Source organism: Triturus cristatus, chromosome 6 (genome assembly GCF_964204655.1).
Source record: "Triturus cristatus chromosome 6, aTriCri1.1, whole genome shotgun sequence".
NCBI lineage: Eukaryota > Metazoa > Chordata > Amphibia > Caudata > Salamandridae > Triturus > Triturus cristatus.
Window position 1 is genome coordinate 1,905,883,279 of NC_140589.1, and position 18,332 is coordinate 1,905,901,610.

The window sequence follows — 18,332 nt, forward strand, 5'->3', positions numbered from 1 at the left end:
CCAAGTTGTTGCGATGGTCCATCTCGCTGCAAGGGATGGACTTCACCATGGAACACCGGCCCGGCAACGACCACGCCAATGCTGACGGCCTGTCCAGATTCTTCCGCCTCGGCGAGGAGAACCCCCAAGGAGATGGGTGACTCTCCCTGCCTTCAGCTGGGGGGACGCGTGGTGGAGCCGGCCTCGTGGCGTGGTCCAGTTCCCCCTCGCTAAGCCACACGAGGTCCCATGCACCTCGGGGCGCCTCCATGTTGGATTATACGTCACTCCACGTGACCACCTACATGACCCTGCTCTACCCGGCCTCGGTCCCAGCGAGGCCCGACATCGAGGCGCCAACCCCTGGCCTGGGGGATACCATGTGAGCCCTTCCCACTCCCGGCGGAGGGCAGTATCGATGGGACCCCCAACCGTCCTTCCACACCTAGGTGTGATCGCCCCACAGCTCCCTGGGGCCTGGCGCCTCTCCTGCTGGGCATCTGGCCGCGCCCCACCCGGCCTCTCCGCCCTCCTGGGCGCAAGGGTCCGGACATCAAAGGGCTCCAGACCTATATCTGGGGCGACCCGGCAACAAGACGACAGTTGTATCCCGGAGTCAAGAGCCCTGCTGATCGGATCGCGGCTGACCCTACGGAGAAAGACTCTTCCTGGACCGACACTCTGAGCCCTGCTGACGACGTCGCGGCTCCATCGTGCTTACAAGACCTTCACGAACCTTTGGGGCCCTGCTGACGCTGTCGCGGCCCGACCTTGTTGAAACGTACCATCAGAGCCCAGCTGACCTCGTCGCGGCTCGACCGAAGCGGACCTACCACCGGAGCCCTGCTGACTGTGTCGCGGCTCGACCCGAGCGGAACTACCACCTGAGCCCTGCTGACGCCGTCGCGGCTCTCCCCAACCAAGCCGCTCAGAGACCAGCACCCAAGGTCTGGCGCAGAGCCCTCCCGTACCTGGCTGGTACTAAGACTGTCCCGCTACCCTATCCCTCCAAGAACATTGAGACTCTTCCTGGATCACTCGATCCCACTGTAAATATTGAACGTGCTCCTTTTTATATAAAGAACCAAGATAAGCAACCGATCCAGAGTCCTGTGTGGTGGTGTTACTGAGCCTGGTACGATCATAGGAGAAGGACCTCTCCTAGGAGGCTTCTCAGCGGCGCTCGGCTATAACCTTGCGGTAGGAAGGTGCCCCGGAGCAGTCCCTCCGACTCCCCGGTGGTCCTCCCTCCAACAGTTGGCCTACTCAGGAATATCCTAGAGATCCTACAACAGGTGCCCCTATTCAACTGATCAGCCCCTCTGGACAACAACTCCTCACCCAGCGCCTTGAGAACCTCACTGATGATTTGCCACACTTAATACCCATTGATTGATTCTGTACATTCATATAGATTTTTCTCAGTGGGGACTTTCTGATGCGGTTTTAACTCTCCCTTGCCAATAAAAGCCTTGCTAAATTCAGTGCGGCCTCCCGGTTGACTTTTGATGTCGAGTTAGCTCTCCATTTATGAATGCATGGCCACATTCAATACATTTATAGAGTTTCTCTCCTGTGGGAACATTCTAATATATATTTTGTTATCGATCCCTTGTCACATTCTATTCATTAATAGCGTTTCTCCCTAGTGTAGATTTGTTTATACGGCATTAGCTTATTCTTCCTGTGTAAGACTTTATTAAACTCTGTACATACATTGGATTTCTTGCCATGTAGATTTTCGGACGTCGCTTCAGTTTTCCATTTATTATGAATGCTTTGTGGTATTCAGTACATACATATATTTTCTCCCCTGCGTGAACTTCCTGATCTTGTATTACATTTTGCTTTGTAATAAATCCCTGGTCACATTCATGTGGTTTCTCCCCAGTGTAGACACTGATATTGCTTTAACTCTCCCTTTATAATAAATATCTTGTCACATGCGGTGCAGTTGAATGGTCACCCTCCATTTGGAATAAAGGTGTTGTCACATTTTGTACAATTATATGGTTTCTTTCATGTGTGAACATTCTGATGTATTTTTAAACTTTGCTTTGTAATAATTGCTAAGTCACATTCAGTACAGCCATATCGTTTCTCACCAGTGTGGAATTTCTGATGTAGTATTTATCTTTGTCTAGTGATACATGTCTTGTTGCATTATGCACATTCATAGGGTTTTTCTCTTACGTGGACTATCTGATGTTACATAAGATGCGACTTTCTAATAAATGACTTCTCACATTCAGTGCAGTTGAATGGTCTCTCTCCAGTGGGGATTTTCTAAATGTTGCTTCAGCTCTCCATTGGTTATAAATGCTTTGTCACATTCAGTGCATTCGTACGGTTTCCCCCCAGTGTGAACTCTGATGTTCCTTTAGCTGACTATATTTGATAAATGCTTTGCCACATTCTATGCATTGATATGGTTTCTCCCCAGTGTGGATTTTCTGATGTCGCGTTAGCTCTCCATTTGTTATAAATGCTTTATCACATTCTGTACATTGATATGGTTTCTCCCCAGTGTGGACCTTTTGATGTTGCTTCAGCTCTCCATTTGTTATAAATGCTTTTTCACATTCTGTGCATTGATATGGTTTCACCCCAGAGTGGATATTTTGATGTCGCTTCAGCTGTACATTTGTTATAAATGCTTTGTCACATTCTGTACATTGATATGGTTTCTCCCCAGTGTGGACTTTCTGATGTTCCATTAGCTGTGACTTTCTAATGAATGCCTTGTCACATTCTGTACATTGGTATGGTTTCTCCCCAGTGTGGATTTTATGATGTCGCTTTAGCGCTCCATTTCTTATAAATGCTTTGTCACATTCTGTACATTTATATGGTTTCTCCCCAGTGTGGATTTTATGATGTAGCTTTAGGTCTCCATTTGTTTTAAATGATTGGTCACATTCTGTACATTGATATGATCTCTCCCCAGTGTGGGTTTTCTGGTGTCGCTTTAGCTCTTCAAGTGTTATAAATGCCTTATCACATTCTGTACATTTATATGGTTTCTCCCCAGTGTGGATTTTGTGATGTCGTTTTAACTTTCCATTTCTTATAAACGCTTTGTCACATTCTGTACATTTATATGGTTTCTCCCCAGTGTGGATTTTGTGATGTAGCTTCAGGTCTCCATTTGATTTAAATGCTTTATCACATTCTGTACATTTATATGGTTTCTCCCCAGTGTGAATTTTATGATGCAGCTTTAGATCTACATTTGTTATATATGTTTTTTCACATTCTGTACAATGATATGGTTTCTCCCCAGAGTGGATATTTTGATGTCGCTTCAGCTGTCCATTTGTTATAAATGCTTTGTCACAATCTGTACATTGATATGGTTTCTCCCCAGTGTGGACTTTCTGATGTTCCATTAGATGGGATTTTCTAATGAATGCCTTGTCACATTCTGTACATTGGTATGGTTTCTCCCCAGTGTGGATTTTATGATGTCGCTTTAGCGCTCCATTTCTTATAAATGCTTTGTCACATTCTGTACATTTATATGGTTTCTCCCCAGTGTGGATTTTATGATGTAGCTTTAGGTCTCCATTTGTTATAAATGATTGGTCACATTCTGTACATTGATATGATCTCTCTCCAGTGTGGGTTTTCTGGTGTTGCTTTAGCTCTCCAAGTGTTATAAATGCCTTATCACATTCTGTACATTTATATGGTTTCTCCTCTACGTAGACACTCTGATGCTGCATTAGGTCTTTCATTGCAAAGAAAACTTTTCCACAGTCAGTCAATCAATATGGTTCTTCTCCAGTATGATTTTCTGATGTTGCACTTGCTCTCCCTAATAAATGTGTTGTCACTTTCTAGATATTCATAAGGTTTCACTTCTGTGTGTTCTTTCTGATCTAGGTTAGCTCTTCCTTTGTAATGAGAACCTTATCAGACTTGCTTCTGTAAGTCAGTGTGTTATTTCATCATTGTATATCAGGTGATCGCTAAGAGCCAAGTTCAAACCACATTGGGCAGTTTGGGTTTTCTGTTGTAGAAAAAGACTTTGGCGAGGCATTAGCCTTCAAGGGAAGACATTTCGAGGTGTATTGTTTTTACATCACTTTCTACACAAGTAATGCATTCATCTTTTTTGTTCATTACTGCTTTTATTGCACCTGTTGGATAAAAAATAAAAAAACATGGGATAAGCTTAAATGGTGGGTCCTTCACAAAAATCTATTGGCATTTAATTGACCACATAGACGAGTGTGCTGAAGAAATTCTAGATTACACTTTCAATGTAAAGATGCAATAGGCAGAGCAAGGGCATACGATCCTTCTTGGTGCCCTCCTAATCGCGGAGTGTGGACTCAAGGAGTAACCAAGACTACAGTTGAGTCTTTTGTGCAGCAGCACCACAGTTTTTTTGACAGCAGTTCTGTGAAGATCTAGAAGTGTCGGATTTGATGGGGCCAGATACTCAGCATTTTGGTCTAAATGTGCCTTTGATGTGAGGGAAACTTCAAAGAGTGGTTTTGAAGGGCACCAGTATCTCTTCCAATCCCAGCACTCACTCCAGACTACCAAAGGGAGTTATCATTCCTTTGTATGGGGTCAGTCTACTACCCTGTGAGGGGTAAGAGTGGGCCCCTTCCTCCCATCTGCCTTGAAAGACCCATTGGGATGCAGATAAATGCTAAATCACACCCAACCCTTGCAGTATCCGTAGCTCTCTAGAAGGAATACACAAAGGGGTCAGTCACCCAGCCCAGACGTGTATTGGAGACAGGCTGTAAGGCACAAAGAGCAGTACAACCAGAGAAAAGTCCACTTTCTAAAAGCAGCTTTTCAAAAATAGTAATGTTAAATCCGACTTTACCAGTAAAGAGGATTTATCATTACCATTGCAAAGATATGAAACATGAAAAGGCTACTCCTTTCCAATCAGGAATTACAGCTTTAAAGTATTCTACGGATTTCCCGGTTCTAGCCAACGAGAGGAGTAGGCCTTACAGCAGTGAAAAAGTAATTTAACTGTTTGTCACTACCAGGACATGTAAAACATAGAAGTATATGTTCTGCCTTTTACTCACATAGCGTCCTGCCCTATGGGTTACCAAGGGCCTTCCTTAAGGGTGACTTATATGTAATAAAAGGGAAGTTTTAGGCTTGGCAAGTAGCTTTAAATGGCAACTCGATGTGGCAGTAAACTTCACCCACAGACACTGCAGTGGGAGGCCTGAGACATAGTTTCAGGCTGCATAAGTGGGTGGCACGGTCAGTGCTGCAGCCCACTAGTAGCAAATAATTTGCAGGCCGTGGGCACATGTAGTGCACTTTACTAGGGACTTCTAAGCAAACTAAATATGCCAACTGAGTAGGAGCCCTATGAGCCCATGTTATCATGTTCAGGGGAGAGAGCACAAACACTTTAGCACTGATTAGCAGTGGTAACGGTTGCAGAGTCCTAAAGCCAGCAAAAACAAGCACAGAAAATGGAGGGAGGCAGGTAAAATGTTGGGGAAAGACCACCCTAAGGCTGTCAGGTCTAGGAGCCCTTTCCAGTGAATGGACCACACAACAAAGAGCATCACAATAATGGCGGGAAATATAATCAATTGCTGCAAGGGAGTCCTTTATACTATCAGAGAGCCCGTGATAGGACCCAGACAATAATCTGAGCATCTTTCACATAGTGTAACTCCAGAGATCAGAGGCTCAGACCAGAGCTGCACAAGAAAAAGGATGTTCACAACCACAATAAACACACATTGGCAAAGTCAAGAAGTCTCAACTTTTAGACATATAGGCTTTCCCAATGCTGCACAACATCAAGAAAGAACAAGCATTTGCAACGCAATAGGTCTCGCATTTGTTAGAGTTGGAGCTATTAGTGTAAATATAATTTTTTTTACTTATGCGTTTAGTAGTGGATGGATGTGATGGCAATTGTTTGTTTTACAATTAATTTATAAGCAAGCGTATCGATTGTGTTTCTGGTGTATAGGGCTTACTGGGATACAGTATCAACCAATCCTGGATTTGTTTTAGCAAATGAATACTATGCAGTTTTTAAGGACACAACAAGAATGCTTTATTACATAAATGGACATATTGAACCCAAGAGAATAAGAGTCACCTGATTATTTTATTTGTGGGTATTTAATAACGTTAAGCAGTATGATTGTGCTAATTTTACCTGGTTTTTAACACCCCGTTGGATGGATGCTATGGATGTGATTATCCCTAGGGGGCCAACAACGAGCAGAATAAAGAGAAAATTCCAGGTTGTAACTAGTAGGTTTGTGCACAGACTAACGAAACATAGCCAGAGGTTGTACTCATAGCATGAGCATGGAGACAGACTGGGGAAGCACTGGATGCATAGGCATGGGGAGCAGAGACACGATGAGCAGGGCTACAGTAGACAATGTGAGCTGAAGCAGACACAGGAATTACAGGCTATGAAGGCAGCGATACATAAACCAAAGGGGGTGCATTTGGGGGGTGGACACACATTGGAGCACACGATATCAACCAGGAAGTAGGTTAGAAGAGGAGGATGAACACCTGTCAAAGCACAGAGACTGGGGGTGCATGCAATGGACACAGTGGAAGCGAAGAGGACTGGTGAGAGCTAGCATATTGCAGGGAGGCAGGGATACAGTGAGCACATACAACTGCGGAAAAAACAAAGTGATGTATCTCTGCGTGAACCCATTAGGTTGTAGCAAAGAAGTGTCCTGAATTTTTACTCTCATCGTCCTAAATTTACACCAATGCCAGTTGGTCACCCTTGGTGATAGAGATGCATAGAGCGCCTTGGTGGGCCTAGGAGAGAGGGCAAAGGCTAGTGCCCGAAAGGAGGGAAAGGCTAGGCAAGCAGAGTGCTTCAGGTGAAGGAGACTAAGAAAATGCTCCGGGGAGAAGGGGCAGTGGGGATTGCTTCAAAGGAAGGACATTGTAAAAGAAAAACCCAGCCCTGGTGAATCACATTCTCAATGACATGGAGTTATCATGTAAACCTACCTGGTCACTAAAGCCTTTGAGGGTGGAGCCATGTCAGGTTTTCACAATATCCACCTGAATCTTATTTACATGCGCTAATGAAAATGGGAACCAGAATGGGTGTGTAGTCTGGCCCTCGTCAACCTTCGTTGGATGAGCCTAATTTATAAACAATTAGAAAGCATTATCACAATGCTTCCACAAGAAGAACAGGCCTCTTTTTGATGCTAATAATCATATCTAAAATTAAACTCACTTTTATAAAAAAAAAAATGTAAAAAAATGCTCTAACTAGGAAGGCATGTGTTATTGATATGTATTGAATGACTAGATTATTGTCTTATTAAAAATACAAGCATTTTGAGAAGGCAAGCTGCCTGCCAAGAGTGCTGGTTATTTCTTCCTCCTCAAATGTCACACACGGCTCGCCACTAATAGAAAAGTACCCGAAGGGATTTAGCGTATGACAACTCTACAGAAGGTTCATTTTACAAAGTTGAGTTTTTAACAAACCAGTAAGGTATAAGAGCCCACTTCAGAGAACGGAGCACACTTCAGAGGTCAAATGGTTCGAACACCAGTGGGGCCCGCCTAAGACCCTCGTTTCAAAGGTCATGCAAATTTGGCTGCGATAATACTGCTTATATATCAAAGCGGAGGGGGGGGGGGGGGGGGGGGAGTAGAAGCATTCTGGGGGCCAAACTCAGCTTCCAGATATATATCACTAAATCAAAAAGGAGTGGAGCCAAGAGGCCTCGAAGGATCTCGCACAAATATGTAGAATACCGTCAACAGCCATTATCCGCCATTGGTATGTCTGTTGCCATTGGTGCAATCTTGGCTGATAGCATCATCACTGGGTCTTTTGTAGGCCTCCACCAGGAGAAGATCCTCAAAAACCGGTTAGGATCTAGTTTGTGCAGAATAGAAAATTTCAAATTACCTTTTTATCATGTGGTGCAATTTATTCTAAAACATTATAGGGTAAGATTAAAAACGGTGGATGTGAAATATGGGACGTGCAATATGTCCTTCACATCACTTTGCCAACATATTTCAACCTGCATGCGCCCTTGCCGGTTCGATGGCTTTCGTCAGGACCTCATTGAGGAGAAAAACTACTCCCCCCCCCCCCCCCCCCCCCCACCTTTAAATTTCTTACTCACGTCAGGTGGAGTACTATCCCCTGGGCTTGGTGATACAACTGGTTATATTCATTCCGGTATGAACATTCAGTAATGGGAAGACCGCACAGGAAGCTAGCGTCTGCGTCACAAGAGTGCAGCCAATGCCTCTCTCCAACAACCCTAGGGGGAACTCCCAAAAATCTTAAAAGCAGAGGAGAAATGCTTCCTTCGTACAAAAAATGTAAAATCCGCAGGATGCAGTATTTATTGGATGTAATATTACAACACTTGAGTGATATTTGGATGTATGAACGGGATAACTTATAAATAACACACGTTTACCACTATTCTGAATTCCTCAGACTTGCAGCGCGGGCACCGTGTCAATTCAAAGTCTAAAATAGGAATTCAACTGTTTGAGAATAACACTTATTTTACGAAAGAGAATTACATTCTATGCACATTATACAATATATAGATATGTGAGTAAACTCAGCATCTGTTTTGCTTTAGCTAACCATAATTCACATTAGCCAACTCCACATAAGTCTGTGCCGTAAAATAAAGATTTCATGAGAATTTGTATGCTTGTGGGAGAACGTACGTTCATCATATGACTGAGAATTAAAGATGTCATGTTTGTTTTTTATTCTCGGAGGGACAGATTAAGGAATGAGTAAGGGTGTAATCACACAACACGAGGTAATGCAACATTTTTAAAAGCGTAAGAGCATGCGGAAAACGGTCTGTAAATTCAAACACAGATGTTGTGCTGAGGTTTTTTACTGCAATAGAAAAAGCCACATCTGCGCGCGCATCCAAAAGGGGACCATTTTTAGAAAGTCCCCAATGTTTTTCAAATTAAGCACAAAAAACACACGGATTTCGTTTCAATGCCACCCCGCATTTATTTGCGGTTCAATCTTGCCATTTCTCCCGTTCATTTTATGCCGAGGGAAAATAAAAAATTTTGGGAAACAGCGCTTGGTATTTTCACACTTGACTGCCCCAGCCAGTCAGGCTTTTAACAGCCGTTCACGGCCTCCATATAACTGCACGGCTCAGGGGAGGGGGATGCGAGAACATCCCAGACTTTGGTGGGCTTGGAATTGAGAGGGGACCATGTGCCTGGAGCCCTGGCCCCTAAACTGCAGCCAGAAGAGCCCAGTGGTAAGTAAGTGCAGGCAGACAGAGCGCACACAGTATACTCATCTGCTGTTCATCAGTCCTGCAGGAGCAGCTGATATCTAGACGTCTCTTTGACCCGCCACCGGCTCACTGGGGAGTTGTAGCATGGTCCATCCCTGCCGTAGCTCTCTGGCCGAGACTCATTCAAAATTTAGTCACAAGGTTCCTTCCCTGCTATAGCTCTCTGGGCTAGACTCATTCAATGTTTACTCACAAGGTTCCTTCCCTGCTATAGCTCTCTGGGCTAGACTCATTCAATGTTTACTCACAAGGTTCCTTCCCTGCTATAGCTCTCTGGGCGAGGCTCATTCAATGTTTACTCACAAGGTTCTTTCCCTGCTGTAGCTCTCTGGCTGAGACTCATTCAATATTTACTCACGCTCTGCCTTGAAGCTGCATGCATAGCGCTCACTAGGTTTGCACAACTCTGCCGTTATCCCACCTGAAGCGGCGGTGTTGCTCAAATTAAACAAGCATTTGCAATGCAATGGGAAACAGCCTTTACAACAAGGTAAATACATCGCATGCATTTGCCTCACATTTTTTTACCGCGATTATACATTTACATTGCATACCAATAGCACAAATTTAAGGTAAGGTGGGGGGTCTCCCCCCACAAATACATACATTGTTTTTAAATATAAAAACAATGAGTTGTATTGGAATGTGATGAAAATGCATAATCGCGGTCAACAAAATACAACCCAATGCAATAGGCAACGCATTTGCGAGCGTTTAAGCTATTAGCATTGTATAGGGCAGTGCTTTTTATTTATCTGTTTTGATAATTAACACAAATAAAAGGCATTGTCATTTCAAATGCCAATAGCTCAGACTCTTGTAAATGCGAGACCTATTTAATTTCAAAGAAGCGGCCGCCATTATCCCGGGCTGCTTGGAAAGTGAAAGAGCACACGAGGCGCTGAATGTTGCAGGAAAGCATATCGTGCCTGCAGTGTGAGAAACTCATTAAAGAAAGTAGTGATTACAGACTAAATAAGGCATACCATGTAACAACAGAAGTAAAATGGTAAGTCCTCATGGGAGGTTACAAACGAAGACAAGGCGGTACTAAGGAGGGACAAAAAAGCATGTTAACGAATCAGAAGTCAGCACTTACGAGGAACATTGACACAAGCCAATGACAAATATGGGCAGACAGTGGGCAGGGCTTCACGTCTATTCTCGAATACAGCATGTCTCGCAGAGCAGCGCATGCGCTGCCCAAGCTCGACCTAAAAAGGCAGTTTTCCTTTAACTTGTTTAAACTGCACCTGCAATGGTGCTCTTTGACCTGCCTTTCACCCTGGCTGTTGGCTCTGGCAGCAGACACCATGTCACAACTCGACTGTAATAAGTTATTACTGTCGAATTGTGGCCAACTGCAATAAGAAGACAACAGATCTACTCTACTGTAATAATGTATTAGATTCCAGCTGAGACGTCACGGTGCCCCCAGCAACATACTGTAGAGAATATGAAAGGCGGGTCGCTGGACAGAAATGTCGCTGCCGCCTAAATAAAGTGAGACTTGACAAATCCCGCTCTCTTTCTTCAGATCTTTTTCCCGTGGAAATTCTTCTCCAATAGCTGATAAGGATGCACTTATTGAAACACGTTTACTTACTGCACTGCTTGAGTTGCTATACGACAACATGAATATATCAAGGTGTTACCAGACATCATATACACGGTTTTGATACTTAAGCTACATAACATGTTGGCGACAAGTGAAAAACAACTGATTGTTAATACTAAAGATCTCACATTTTACATTAAAAAGGTGCCACAAAAGTTTAAAAGAGCACTGAGGGAAAGAAGATGGAGTGCATGACCAAGAACTATACATATGGGAGGGATAGTTTATTTATGTTAAACAGTATATGGCAAGTCACTGGGAGGTGCATAACTTTATCTTGCAACATCCTTATAAAGTAAAACGGGGGTAGTTTATACCTTATATTATTCACACATTTCTAAATATGTCAGCAAATGTGTTCTGGTATATTCGGTTGCAAATTCCTTTACCACAATAAGTAGTTTCCGCCTTCTGCATGGTACAGTCGTGTACAGCACCCAAATAGATGAATGCCTCATATTAACAAAACCATACCACAGAATGCTTGAATCAAGTGTTGTTTTAAAAAAACACAGGTAGGAATTCCTTTTAATGACAGCTGATTGACTCAGAAAGGAAGCGTCAAATCTTGAGGTAAAGCAAATGGACATTTACCAGGTCAGTTATTAATGTAAGCAGGGGCAATTGCAGATGTGCCAGGAGGTCTATACACACAAGTAAATAAATGAATAAATCTGCAGGTCTTCAAGAATAAGGCTTGTTTTCATAGTTGCTCCTATTTATTTGCAAGTGCAACACTGTTTTCCTGCTAGTGAGAGGCTGATTGCACAAATGTGTTAAGAGGGTGCTGTAATTAGCACACGCACAAATGCAAACGCTATGGGGATCGGTCCTCATAGCACACTAGTCCTCACAGTGGTGCGTGTCTTGTTTTGTCAGTGTTTACCAACACTTGGAGGAGCTACCAGTGTATGTGAAAAAAATAAACCACTCACTAAAAATACTTAGATTTTGAAATGTACTGGTTTATTCAAAGAGGAATCCAAAAATTACCTGAGTGCAGGTTTGTGGTTCTGCGCATGTTTTGAATGTGTCATGTGGAAGGTCAGTGAAGGCCCTCGAGGGAGGGCAACGCTGGAGAAGGATGTCAACAAGCAGCATCTCAGTCTGGCAGGTTGTGTGACGTGCCTTGGAATTCCTGCCACGGAAGCCGGAGTCTCACGACAACGAACAGATGGCCCTCTGACCCACATATGAATGTGAGGGGAGTCTACCAGCAGCGCAACATGAGATAGACGGAGAGCCCATTACTGGAAGCTCTGTTTAAACATAGATCTGAGTGACGCTGCAGGAATGCGTAACAGCAGACGCTCAATCTCCAACAAGATATTCTCACCCCAGTTCTTTTAATACTTGATTTTTAATCAAATATTGCCCAAGGCATCAGATGCGTGCCAGGTTTCACACAACGTACAACAAGCCAAACATAACAGCATTTAGATGGGAAGCAACACAGAGAGTAGCCTGTCCACATGTTGACAGCGTGTACACTATATGTCTCCCTGCTACAATTAGGTTAATAAAAAAAGGAGACAATTGTTGCCTCTGGCCAAGAAATAGCCCAGAGAATAAAAGCCGAAAAATAACTGCAGAGATGAACCCTGGCGATTCCAGGGATACATAGTTAATTATACTCCATTATAGCTATAAACCAAAAAGATAGCACCACGTAGAGGAGTCCATCTTTACACGCCAGGCCGAGGCAGAAGTGACAGCATGCCGCCTCCTCTGAATTCACGCAACTGTCAGGCAAGAGAAACTACACCCACCCACCCTCCCTTCAAGCAAACGCACACAAGAAAAAAAAATGAATCTATAGCAGACAACATTTATTGTATGTGAAAGTGGGACAGTAAATCTTTTGATAAAATTTAACTAAAACACAATCACTGTATTTGTATTCTAATTTATATAGTGCTGGGTCTTGGTGATATGCGCTCCATAACAGATTCGCAATAGTAAATGTAACAAAAAATAGAATACGGATAAGCGTAGCCAATAACCCTGATGGGTTATTACCAATAGTCTTCTCCACTTTCCCTTGCCCCATCAACCCCCTACATGTTGAAACAAGCACCCCAGTCCCTTTGGAGATCTTTAAACTATGGCTCCAGTTTGATCTTTAACACATTTTAACAACCATCTTGCTGCGGACATCACCCTCTGATAAAAACAAAGCCTGGCAAGGAATCAGAGCATTTCCTCTAAGCAGCGAGCACCAGTAACATTACCCAATGACATTCATATTTTTTGAAGCCATGAGGAGATTAATCGGCAGCTCCTGTTAAAGACAAGGAATGTCCTGAGCTGCCAAGTAATCTCCCGTGTGTACAAAAAAATGAAACTGAAATGTGTAACGTAGCTGGTGCTTTTGCAAAGCACTACGGAATGAAACAACAAGCCCAAGAGCGAGCTGCTGCTAATGCGTGGCTTGAGGCGAACAAAGAGACTCCAGCAGGGATCCCCAGAGCGAGAGGACGTGGCTCAGCAGTCAGAGCTGCAGACTTCGGAGCTGGGGATTCGTGTTTGAGCCTCCGCAGTCGGTTCAACATCCTGTGAATGATCCTGGAAATGTTCTCCGCCCTAAAGTGCACTAAAAAAACAACTAAAAAGCATTGATCGATATTGGAGTGGGTGGCGGGGTCCCACACAAGCACTATCGTGGGAGGCGGTGGAGAGCACAGGAATATTAAGTGCAGAGGCGTATGAGAAGTGAGCAGAGGCAGGCAGGAATTTTTTTTGGTTTGTTTTTTTAACAAATCCCACCTTAGAAGGAAGCCCAAACCAAGCTATCCTACCAAAATAAAACCAACTGACGGCGGTCTTCTAAATGTGCCACAATTTAAATAAAGCTAAATAAAATTCAAGCAACAGAGCGGGAAGCACGGCAGGGGAGGCAGCAGTAATGTAATTGTGGCATTGAGATGGGAAAGGACTAACACTGTTATATTCAAATATAAGCAGGTAGGGAGCTGAAGTTCAACCCAGACAAACAATAACAGAGCAGGAATCCAAGCAAAAAAAAATAGTCCCTCAAGAAAAGATAAAGAACCATAGTGGAATGAGACCGTACCATGTCCCTGCTCTGGGAGAGGAACAGAAGAGAGAAAGGAGGGACAAAGAGGCAGGACTGGCCACTAGCAAGCAGGGATTTTTGAAGGACGCTGACAGACAAATGAAAAGCAATGTCAAGAAAGGGGTTGGACTTTATGTCCACAGACCGATTGCAGCAGGTCTCGAAGAGACAGCTGCGCTTTCTAACTCGACCTAAAAAAGCATTGAGAGAGAGAGAGAAGAGCGTTTCCTGCCTGCAACATCAGGCAGAAGAAAACCAATTAAGAAAATAGTGCTCCCAGGCTCCAATTAAAGCATACATGTAACAACCGAAGTAAAAGGGCCAGTTGCCGTGGGAGGTTACAAATTAAGACAAGGCAGGACAAAGGAGGGACTAACAAGCCTATTAACCAATCAGAAGCCATATTTACGAAGGACAATGACAAGCCAATGACAAATATGGGCTGGGCTTCAATTACATACTCCAATACAGCATGCCTCCTGGAGCAGCGCATGCGCTGCCCAGGCTCGACCTAAAAACATTAAACATTTCACTGGAACTCAAGAAATACGGCTTTCATCGCCATGACCATTCCTCATAATTCTGGTGAGATTTCCTGTTCAATCAACATTTCTTAATCTAAACCTTAAAACTCTAGTCTCAATCAGCACAACTTGCGGGAAACAGATTGAAGAATTTCTCCCTTCTAAATATGGGGTGGGTAATTAATGAAGGAAACGTGGTCTAAAATTATTCATTCTGGCAATAACATTTAGTATTGATTCTTCATTATAGATAAACAGGACAGTCTATGATTTCACTTAAAATTTTCAATAAACAAGCTGTCACTGGGGGTGGGGAGGGGAGCCTACTTAAGTAAACAAACTCAAAATAAACTTGACTTAACTAAAAAGGTCACAAAGTGATGCCTCACCAGCAGACTCGACTACGGCAACGCACTCTTCACCGGAATAAACAAAAACCTCACCCGCAAGCTACAAAACATCCAGAACGCCATCGCAAGACTGGTCCTCAACCTGCCAAGACACTGCCACATCTCCCAGCACCTGCGCACACTCCATTGGCTCCCCATAGAGGATAGAGTCACCTTCAAGATGCTCACCCACGCACACAAGGTCCTCCACGACACTGGACCAGCATACCTGAACAGCCAACTCAAATTCCACGCACCCCAAAGCACCCTACGATCAGCCCAGCTCTCCTATGCCGTGGTCCCCCACACCAGAAAGACCAGATCGGGAGGCCGCTCCTTCTCCTTCCTCGTGGCCAGAGCCTGGACGCCCTTCCGCTGCACCTCAGACAGAAAACATCGCTCCCAATCTTCGCAAGAAACCTCAAAACCTGGCTTTTCGACAGACCCCCTCCTTGATGGACCGGAACCTGCACCCAGCCAGCCACCCACCCCCAGCACCCACCCACCCCAAGCACCTTGAGAAGCTTAGGGGTGAGTAGTTGTGCTTAACAGACACCTGATTTATTGATGCCTCCAATATTAAAACACGGGCCTCATCACCATGCCATGGACAGTTGGCAGAACATGGCAATCAGACCATCTCACACCTAAGCATAGAGACAGGTGGTGGAAAATGGAGTGTGTACACAACTAGCCAGGTGATGGACAACTGCCCAACGACAAACAGCAGAGAATGCATGCAAGCCCCGACAAGAACACCCCTGGTCCTCACAGCTAACCTACTGCTACGATTAATGTACACTACTCCAGCAATAAATAGCTTGGGTGGAGGGAACTCCATTTAAAAAGTCTGACATCAAAATATGTGCTCCGAGTGGGAGTTGGGTACACCCAATATGTGCTCCGAGTGGGAGTAGGGTACACCCAATATGTGCTCCGAGTGGGAGTAGGGTACATCCAATATGTGCTCCGAGTGGGAGTAGGGTACATCCAATATGTGCTCCGAGTGGGAGTAGGGTACACCCAATATGTGCTCCGAGTGGGAGTAGGGTACACCCAATATGTGCTCCGAGTGGGAGTAGGGTACACCCAATATGTACTCCGAGTGGGAGTAGGATACATCAATATGTGCTCCGAGTGGCAGTAGGGTACATCCAATATGTGCTCCGAGTGGGAATAGGGTACATCCAATATGTGCTCCGAGTGGGAATAGGGTACATCCAATATGTGCTCCGAGTGGGAGTAGGGTACATCCAATATGTGCTCAGATTGGGAGAAGGGTACATCCCATATGTGCTCCGAGTGGGAGTAGGGTACACCCAATATGTGCACTGAGTGGGAGTAGGGTACATCCAATATGCGCTCCGAGTGGGAGTAGGGTACATCCAATATGTGCTCCGAGTGGGAGTAGGGTACATCCAATATGTGCTCAGAGTGGGAGTAGGGTACATCCAATATGTGCTCCGAGTGGGAGTAGGGTACATCCAATATGTGCTCAGAGTGGGAGTAGGGTACTTCCAATATGTGCTCCGAGTGGGAGTAGGGTACATCCAATATGTGCTCCGAGTTGGAGTAGGGTACATCAAATATGTGCTCAGAGTTGGAGTAGGGTACGCTGAACGGGAGTAGGGTCGCCCATCACCCTCAGGCCTCACATAGCCTACAGTGTTAAGCACTCTGACAGTCACGCGAGTTGCTTGATTATCAAATGAACGCTGCTCTGATGCTTAATGAACCCCAACATTACAGCCATGTTGTTAAACGTTTCATTTACGATTAGCGTCGAACAATCCAATGTACCTTGCTCTTTATTTTTACTGTACATTCACTGCACAGTATTTCTTTAGGTGCTGTGCATTTCTAAGCTAATGTCTATGTAAACACACCAATGTGTTATAATCCAGGGGCACTGCCCCTAACTTCATCACGTGGTATACCAGGGGCCACACTCTTTGGGGGCTCTGGGGGCCACTTTTCCATTTCAACCAGAGTACCCAACAGGAGTGACAGTCTGAGCGTTGATATTTTTCAACTTAAATTGTTTATAGACATATGAGAGAGATTGGGAATGTTACTGTTTAATAATACTCTTGAACTGTTCTCATAGGGCTAGGCGCGCTACTAGCACCGGATTAGAGACAAGGTCCTGACTAGCCAGGTTAAAAACAAAGCAAGTCTTGCCGTAGTACAGACGGTCTGTTTAACTACAATTCTAACAGTCTTTATGTACCCACTGCCCACGTCTATTACTTAAAACATCACACTTCGGCTTGGAACATACAGCTGAAAACTGCATGAAGTACAACCACAGAACTTCCGGGTGAAGATAATTAGAGCGTCTGTGTCTGACACCCCACAACTCACCTGCAGCAGATCACACTGCACGCTCACCTCACAGCACTCCGGGCTGAAAATAACTCACCTGCCGGAGTCTGGCACTCAGGACTTATGTGGTCGCCACGCCATTACCAGTGACGTCAGAAGTGCGTCATCCAAACACCCTCTAGTCACCCCCACCCTACGGATAATTGATGTTAATGGCCGACTGCTATGCCCCTTGGTTTGGCGCCCCTCCCACAAGGGAGGGGGGGGGGGATGTGGCTGGACCGGGCACCTTACTGGACCTCACCCCCCACACCACCCTCCAGCAGAACCAGCCTGGACTGGGCGGGGGTAGGGGGAAGTGAAGGCGGGGGAAGGGACAGGCAGAAGGACACTGGGTTCTGCCTTGTCATAAAGTTAAGCACAGGATTGTGGCTCGGGGGGGGGGAGGAGGGGGTATTTAACCACAGACTGGGGACAGGCCCCCTCCTCTTCTACAGAGGGGAGGGAGTTGGAGGAAAGGCCATGCGGGGTGCGGGAGGTATGAAAAGAGAATCCATGCCCCCCCGCATGGGCAGCGATGCATCAGTGCCTGGGCTGTGCCAGCTCGAGGACTGGTGCTCGCCCACCAGAGAAGGCCTGTGGGTAGGGTGACCAGATCTTGAGAACCAAAAACCAGGACATTTTGCAAAGATAGGACAAACAAACAATTTTACATCAACAATGCTGCGCAGAATGACAACTCTTATCAACAACATTGGAACACAGAAGAAGCACTAAGAAAAAAATAAAATGTAATTTCTAAAACCAGCAGCATACCTGTTAATTAAATTGCTTCCTTTTAACAGCTGCTAACTAGCACAACTTTAGAACACACAATGTCACTTCTCACTAGTTTCAGTCGACCCCCTTTAAAACACGGGACATGAGCAAAAATTGCAAAAATCTGCCAGGACAGCTGGCGAAAACCCGGGACTGTCCGGGCAAATCCAGGATGCCTGGACATCCCACCTGTGAGGCTGCCTCTCCATCCGCGGGCCCCGTGGGAAGGGTCCCCTCCCAGCCCCTGCATCACCTTCTTCTGTCGCCTTAGTGTGTGTGTGTGTGTGCGTG

General features: G+C 45.0%; 1 pseudogene across 1 annotated transcript in view; it reads right to left on the reverse strand.

The window, feature by feature from the left end:
* Positions 1 to 1,664: 1,664 nt before the first annotated feature.
* The window catches only part of LOC146822399 (uncharacterized), a 48,837-nt pseudogene continuing 32,169 nt past the window's right edge, over positions 1,665 to 18,332 (reverse strand). The window contains exon 2 of the transcript XR_014963289.1: positions 1,665 to 4,121. The product of XR_014963289.1 is annotated as an uncharacterized LOC146822399 (transcript). The remainder of the gene's footprint in view (positions 4,122 to 18,332) is intronic.